The sequence below is a fragment of the Mytilus galloprovincialis genome, chromosome 1 (genome assembly GCF_965363235.1).
Source record: "Mytilus galloprovincialis chromosome 1, xbMytGall1.hap1.1, whole genome shotgun sequence".
In the NCBI taxonomy this organism is placed as follows: domain Eukaryota; kingdom Metazoa; phylum Mollusca; class Bivalvia; order Mytilida; family Mytilidae; genus Mytilus; species Mytilus galloprovincialis.
This window is the reverse complement of record NC_134838.1, coordinates 26041724-26049496: the sequence shown is the minus strand read 5'-3', so window position 1 is coordinate 26049496 and position 7773 is coordinate 26041724. Positions and strand designations below refer to the sequence as shown.

The following is a 7773-nucleotide window of genomic DNA, read 5'->3' as shown; positions in this document are numbered from 1 at the left end:
TGATTTTCTTGATAGAGGGTTACTGCTCACAAGGAAGCTATTAAACCAAGAGTTCCAAATGGTGAAGTTGAAATCATCCCTACGTAAATTTTATGGACGCCATCACGAGTTGGTTGACCGTTATGGAATAACCCTTTCATGAATGTGACCTACCGAATTAGACTATTTACCGGATTTGTAATCACATAAGCAACACAACGGGTGCCACATGTGGAGCAGGATCTGCTTACCCTTCCGGAGCACCTGAGATCACCCCTAGTTTTTGGTGGGGTTCGTGTTGTTTATTCTTTAGTTTTCTATGTTGTGTCATGTGTACTATTGTTTTTCTGTTTGTCTTTTTCACTTTTAGCCATGGCGTTGTCAGTTTGTTTTAGATTTATGAGTTTGACTGTCCCTTTGGTATCTTTCGTCCCTCTTGTTGTTTAGATAAATACTTACGACATCAGAAATTATTTTTCATACAAAATTAGTTTAACCGCCGATACATCATTTTCAATCCATTATACTTTGCATTGGCAAAAGCCAAATTGTCCGGTATGGAACCAGTCTCAGATTAACAAAGGGAAGTAATTTGTTTAAAAAGTTTGTAATAACAGAATCAAATCGGACCAAACATTTTGCCTTATTTTGCATTAGAAATGCACAGAAGACTAAGTTGATGATATACATGCATTGGTTTAAGAATGGGATAAACATTACTTTTAACGAGTGACTCACTTTAAATATTGGTTTTATCGTGCAAAAAAACAAAAAAGAAGACAATTTTCATTCCAAATGTAATTAAGATTAATTGTATCGATGTATACCACCAGGACCAGTGCATCTATCCATTTTCAATGATTTTAATCTGAGGAATCTGCTCTAATTTCTGCATGATGACATTTTCAACCTTTCAAGCAACTGTGAAGTGCTGCAATATATTTTTAAGCAGCACATAAACAGTTATTAGAGAGGTACTTTCAGCTGAAACGAGAAAATATATTAGTTTTGAAAAAACACTTTATACACTAAATAAAACATTTCAGTATCTCTTTTTATAATTTTTTTTTTGTGTTATAATATTTTTTTTGAATTTTACATTTGTTAGAGATACATGAAGTACCGGTACCTTATCCCGGCCTCGTGTTTCTTGTTTGTACACCTGATTTCTCTCACAGTCTATTAAAAAATAAACAGGGACTAAATTTAAAGTCAGTCCGGAGATTTAAAAAAAAAATATGTGTTCCAGGGTTCACGTTCCCCTTTTCTTGCCCACTCTTCATGTTCTTTGTATGTACTTCATGTCCAGGTAAATGAAATGTGAGGTGAATATCAACTAAGGTGTGATCAAGTATAAAAAATCAAATGACACTCTCTCTAAAAGAACAGATATTATGAAACCATATAACATTTTAGTTCCAGGAAAATATCTTAAGAAGGTGGAAATAAAATTATGTTATGTTTGTTCCAAAGAACTTATTACCATTCAAAGACTTGTTCCAGGGGGAACAAGTATTATGGGAACAACAATCATGTTCACACCACTATGAGAATAAAAAGTTTTCTGGCTTTTGGCTTCAGTTGGAAAAGTTTTAAGATCTGTCATACACTAGATGTGTAAAAGTTAAATGCATTTTGTGTTTCAGAAAGATAATTTCTACAGGGGCGGATTCAGCCATATACATTATTAGATAAAGAACTTGTGTTATGATGAATCTTGAAAAATAAGTGATGAAAACTGCATTAATATGACCTCAATTGGAGATATAACCCAGAGCCCAGAGGTGGATTTAAGGGGGAGCAGGGTGTTATTTCTGAACAATTGGTGGAATATAAAGGGAACACAGACGGATCAACCCATTTGAAAAAGGGGTTCCTAACCCAGGACAAAAAGGGGGGATTATATAGGGAACACAAAATCTTACCGCTTTTGAATCCGCCACTGTGGAATCACTGAAGAATGACTAGAGAGGGCCCCTACTTTATGAAAATTTCTAGATCCGCCCGGGTCTGTGATAAATTTAAATCTAAATAAGCTATTGTTATTTATTACATTAAGTAGGTCAACAGCTCATCTAGCTAATAAATATATTGTTGTGCCTTTTTATGTATATGGCTCGTTGTAGATTAACATCTAAGAAATAGTTAAATTCATGTTTATGATTTGTGTCATTATTGTTTCATTATTGTAACAATTATAAAAATCATTGTAATAACGTATTTAAGCACGTGAGATTCATTGCTATAAAAAAATAAACAGCTTACGCCCGACGTCTTGTGTGGAAGTTTTATGCAATAACCATAAATAGTTTCTGAGGAAGTTTTAAACAATAACCATTTATTGTTTTTGAGACACGGCGGGACATGTGAACCCCCCCCCTTTCCCACCCTGTTTTATTTTACAAATATCACTAAAATAAAATTTTGAATCAAACCAAAAAGTATACAGATCTTTAAATTAGTATAACAAAGAAGTGTGTACAGTTTCAAGCAATAATCATAAATTGTTTTTGAGCTACGGTGCGACATGTAAAAAAAACCCTCCCCTTTTTAACAAAATACTCAATAACTCAAAAATAAAATTTTGAGTCATCACCAAAAAGTATACAGATCTTTAGATTAATATAACAAAGAAGTGTGTAAAGTTTTAAGCAATAATCATAAATCGTTTTTGAGATACGGTGCGACATGTAAAAAAACCCTCCCCCTTTTAACAAAATACTCAAAAACTCAAAAAAGAAATTTTGAATCATCACCAAAAAGTATACAGATATTAAGATTAATATAACTAAGAAGTGTGTAAAGTTTTAAGCAATAATCAAGAAACGTTTTTGAGATACGGTGCGACATGTGAAAAAAAGCACACCCCTGTTTTAGTTACAAAGTGCCGTAACTCAAAAAGTTTAAATCTTATTTTCACCAAAAAGTATACAGATCATTTGACCATCATAAGAAACAACTATATTAAGTTTCATGAAATTTGGATAAGTCGTTCTCAAGTTACGGTGCGACATGTTTACGCCGGACAGACGGACAGACGGACGGACAGACGGACGGACACCAGACATTTGTATACCATAATACGTCCCGTCAAAATTTTGACGGGCGTATAAAAAAACCTTTTAACGAGGCGTATATCGGTTTATTAAATATATCTTTTTAAACTAAGAAAGTTGGTTTTACTTAATTTAAACAAAACATTAAGGTATCTTACACTTTATCTATTTCATAAATAAAAAGCAATATATATATAATTATATATCGTTACAGTTTATGTATAGAGGGGAAATGCATACTTAAACCCCGTGCCTACTTTGGTGTTTGTACACCTGATTTCTCTAATATGACCTCAATTGGAGATATAACCCAGAGCCCAGAGGTAGATTTAAGGGGGTGCAGGGAACTATTTCTGAAAAATTGGTTGAATATAAAGGAAACACAGGCGGATCAAGCCATTTTAAAAAGGGGTTCCTAACCCAGGACAAAAAAGGGGGGATTATATAGGGAACACACAATCTTACCGCTTTTGAATCCGCCACTGTGGAATCACTGAATAATGACTAGAGAGGGCCCCTACTTTATGAAAATTTCTAGATCCGCCAGGGTCTGTGATAAATTTAAATCTAAATAAGCTATTGTTATTTATTACGTTAAGTAGGTCAACAGCTCATCTAGCTAATAAATATATTGTTGTGCCTTTTTATGTATATGGCTCTGATCTGGTTGTAGATTAACATCTAAGAAATAGTTAAATTCATGTTTATGATTTGTGTCATTATTGTTTCATTATTGTAACAACTATAAAAATCATTGTAATAACGTATTTAATCACGTGAGATTCATTGCTATAAAAAAAAACTTTTAACGAGGCGTATATCGGTTTATTAAATATATCTTTTTAAACTAAGAAAGTTGGTTTTACTTAATTTAAACAAAAAATTAAGGTATCTTACACTTTATCTATTTCATAAATAAAAAGCAATACATATATAAAAATATATCGTTACAGTTTATGTATAGAGGGAAATGCATACTTAAACCCCGTGCCTACTTTGGTGTTTGTACACCTGATTTCTCTAATATGACCTCAATTGGAGATATAACCCAGAGCCCAGAGGTAGATTTAAGGGGGCGCAGGGTTCTATTTCTGAAAAGTGGTTAAATATTAAGGGAACACAGGCGGATCAAACCATTTTAAAAAGGGGTTCCCAACCCAGGACAAAAAAGGGGGGATTATATAGGGAACACAAAATCTTACCGCTTTTGAATCCGCCACTGTGGAATCATTGAAAGTTGACTAGAGAGGGCCCCTACTTTATGAAAATTTCTAGATCCGCCAGGGTCTGTGATAAATTTAAATGTAAATAAGCTATTGTTATTTATTACGTTAAGTAGGTCAAGAGCTCATCTAGCCAAAAATAACAACTAAATGCATTTAATACCTATCTATTATATCTATTATACTGACAATAAACAAATAATACAAATAAAATCCTATTTGGAATTTTCATACCTTGATAAACTCGTAATATAGTGTAAATCTCAAAATATATAACTTCCATTTTCTACAGACTGTACATGATATCAAATGTCCTTCACATTACATGTGACGTATTTAATCACGTGAGATTCATTGCTAGAAAAGAAAACCCTTTTAACGAGGCGTATATATCGGTTTATTAAATATATCTTTTTAACTAAGAAAGTTGGCTTTATATAATTTAACCAAAAATTAAGGTATTTTACACTTTATCTATTTCATAAATAAAAAGCAATATATATATCAGTTTAAATGAGAAATATATGATTAAAGACCGTGCACTCTTAAGTTATATGTTTGAAGCAAGCGCATAAGTCATCATATATACGTCTTGAAATTTCGAAGTGTCGACATTTCACGAAAATAAACGCAATTGAGCTAATTTTTGGTGCATGTGGAAGATAATGTAAAAGCCTTTAAGATAAATACCGTAATTCAATGAACAAATAAGTTTTTCATAGAGAAATATATCGCTACAGTTTAAGTATGCAGGGAAATGCATAGTTAAACCCCGTGCCTACTTTGGTGGTCATTTTTACGCACGAAATGCTGACTTTTACGCCAATAATTGATATATATATATATATATATATATATATATATATATATATATATATATATATATATATATATATATATATATATATATATCTAAAGCTGTTCCCACTTCCAAATGCAAGCCAAAGTTCATCTGCCCCTATGTCACATAATAGCGAAACACCAATGACAGTATCGACTTTTCGAGTCATGACTCAGTTAAGTGTGTGTTTCACTGCATTAGACACATGCATCTTGATTCTAGTATCAGCCTTTTCATGTATACATAGTGCTAAAATTAAAACATCATCATGTGGTGGAAACACTGAACATCCTGAGCATTTATTGCTACAACTACCTTTTCCTCAAAATTTTATTTAGTAAGCTGCTGTGAATGAAAAGTAAAAAGTTCTTTCTTATTGTCGTTATCTCTCTCAGAAAATTTTGAGGAATTTGTTTTGACCCCGTATTAGTCAGTGTATTCCCTTTCACCTAAATGTAGCTCTTGCTACTTGTATCTTTCTTCAAACTACCATTATTGTCTATGTACGTGGACAATAACAATCAAAACCAAGGAGTAAACAAAGACTCACAAAACCAAAGGACATTTACATCAACAGTTATAAATAATAATTAAGAAACAACACAAACTCCACTAAACACCGGGAGTGAAATCAGGTGCTCCGAATGGGTAAGCATTTCCTGCACCGTATACGGCACTCTATGTGTTATCTCTTTGTTCATTTCGAGACTACATCCACTGTTATTACAATTTCAAGGTGTTTCCTAAGGAGTATGCTTATTGAGTATTATGTCCTTACCTAAAAAATACCTTGAAACTGTAACAAGAGTGGATGATGTCTTACGTGCGTATGGAATTATAGTTGTGGTAACAGATGCTTAGGATATTCTATATTATGCACCACGTGATGTAGTTCAAGTTAAGTACCATTTTCACTTTAAGATGCTGACACTAGAATCATGGTGCATGTGTTTGGTGCAGTGAAACACGAACTTAAACGAGTCATGATTGGAACAGTCGTTACTGATGATGCTGTCAATACTGTTTCTCTATTCCATGACATAAGGGTAGACGAACTATGGATTGTGTTTGGGAGGGCAAATAGCTTTTGATAAATATCTATCAATTGCCTTTCAAATGCTCTAGACAATGAGTGATCACACACACTTAATGTGATCCATGCCTTTACCGGTTTTGATACGGTTGTCTGTTCGCTTGAAAAAGAAAAAAAAGGTCTGTGGGAGACATTGATGGCATTTTTAAAGATGTGACTTTAATATAAATAATGATGATTGATCAGCCTTAATCACCGGAGTTTTATTGTAAGATCGTACAAACTTATCAGATGGGGTAAACATGGAAGCATGAAAATAACTACTAGTATTTGCGCAAAAGGGAAGGCTAATTGAGGCTATTACCTCAACTTGGTCTAGTCTTTTCCAGCATGTAAAACGTGCAATATACTAAGGGAGGTGTTTAGAGGGACGAGCTTGGAATTAGCTATTATGCTACCTATTCCAGTCGCGTATGAATGACAAAGGGACAAAGAGGATCACTTTTGAACACTCTTTCTGAGACCTCATCATTTTGTCAGAAGCTTGCACATTGCGGATGAAGAAAGGATGTAGCGTTCGTTGTTAATGTGGAAAATCGGGTCTCCCGTGAACTGTTTTGTTTGCATGGTGTGGTGACTGTGAATAAACATGTAATTTTGGCTAAATGGTAGTAAATCTAAAGCTGTGTTAGTACTTTAGCGATTCCATTTTGTTTTTATCAATCTATCTAAATCTCTACATCGAAGATATGGATTGATGACTCATCTTTGAAATATACGCCATTATTGTTTTTTTACTGGAAGTGTAAACTTTGTATTTAAATGTTGACAACAGAATATAAATGGGGGGGGGGGGGGTTTAAGGATACCTTAAAGCCAAAAGTTTAATAACCAGCACAAAAAACAAATTTTCTCTACATTTTGAAAACGAAATAAATATTAAAATAAAAAAAATTATATTTCTATGTCCTCAATTATGGGTATGTCCGAAAAAAGGTGTTTTAAAGACATATGTCTTATACATTGTTTTCATGAGAAGCACCAAAGAAAGGTTCCTGCACAATTTAATGATAGTAGCAATACGTTAAAACACATTTCAATTACCCTCCATACAAAATAAGCTTATTTTAGTACAATGTCCACCAATTTGGATTTTACCGGAAGTAGGATTTTTGAAGACATCTAATCTATATACTTTATCCAAAAGTAGTACTTAAAAAAGGTTTGTACCAAATATTATGATAGTTGCATGATAATAACATATTTTCACATACTAGCTTTCGATATTTGGCAGATTTAAGTATGATGTCCGCCATATTGGATTTTACCGGAACTGAGGCATTTTTTTTCAAATGCCTCCCTATCTGAAATAAAAGAGTTACAGTTCAGGAAGGTTTATGCCAAATTGCATGCGTGTAGCAGGATGTGCACAATTCGTCTGATCATACCAAATTATATGAAATTTCCATACACTGTAAAGTGTGAGCAAAACTCATTAAAAGAAAACAAAAATGTGTCTATATTTTACGGATTCCCCACACGCACTATATGCTTATGTATGTTCAGTGGATCATGAAATTTTGGTTAGAAATATGATTATCACAGGAATGTGTACTAAGTGTCAATTTGATGGGACTTCAA

The 7773-nt window shown here is 33.2% G+C and overlaps 1 long non-coding RNA gene across 1 annotated transcript; it reads right to left on the bottom strand.

The window, feature by feature from the left end:
• Positions 1–713: 713 nt before the first annotated feature.
• On the bottom strand, positions 714–4853 carry LOC143070731 (uncharacterized). Its single transcript, XR_012976668.1, has 2 exons — positions 4493–4853; positions 714–963 (listed from the first exon to the last, which is right to left on the bottom strand). It is a non-coding gene; the product is annotated as an uncharacterized LOC143070731 (long non-coding RNA).
• Positions 4854–7773: the final 2920 nt, after the last annotated feature.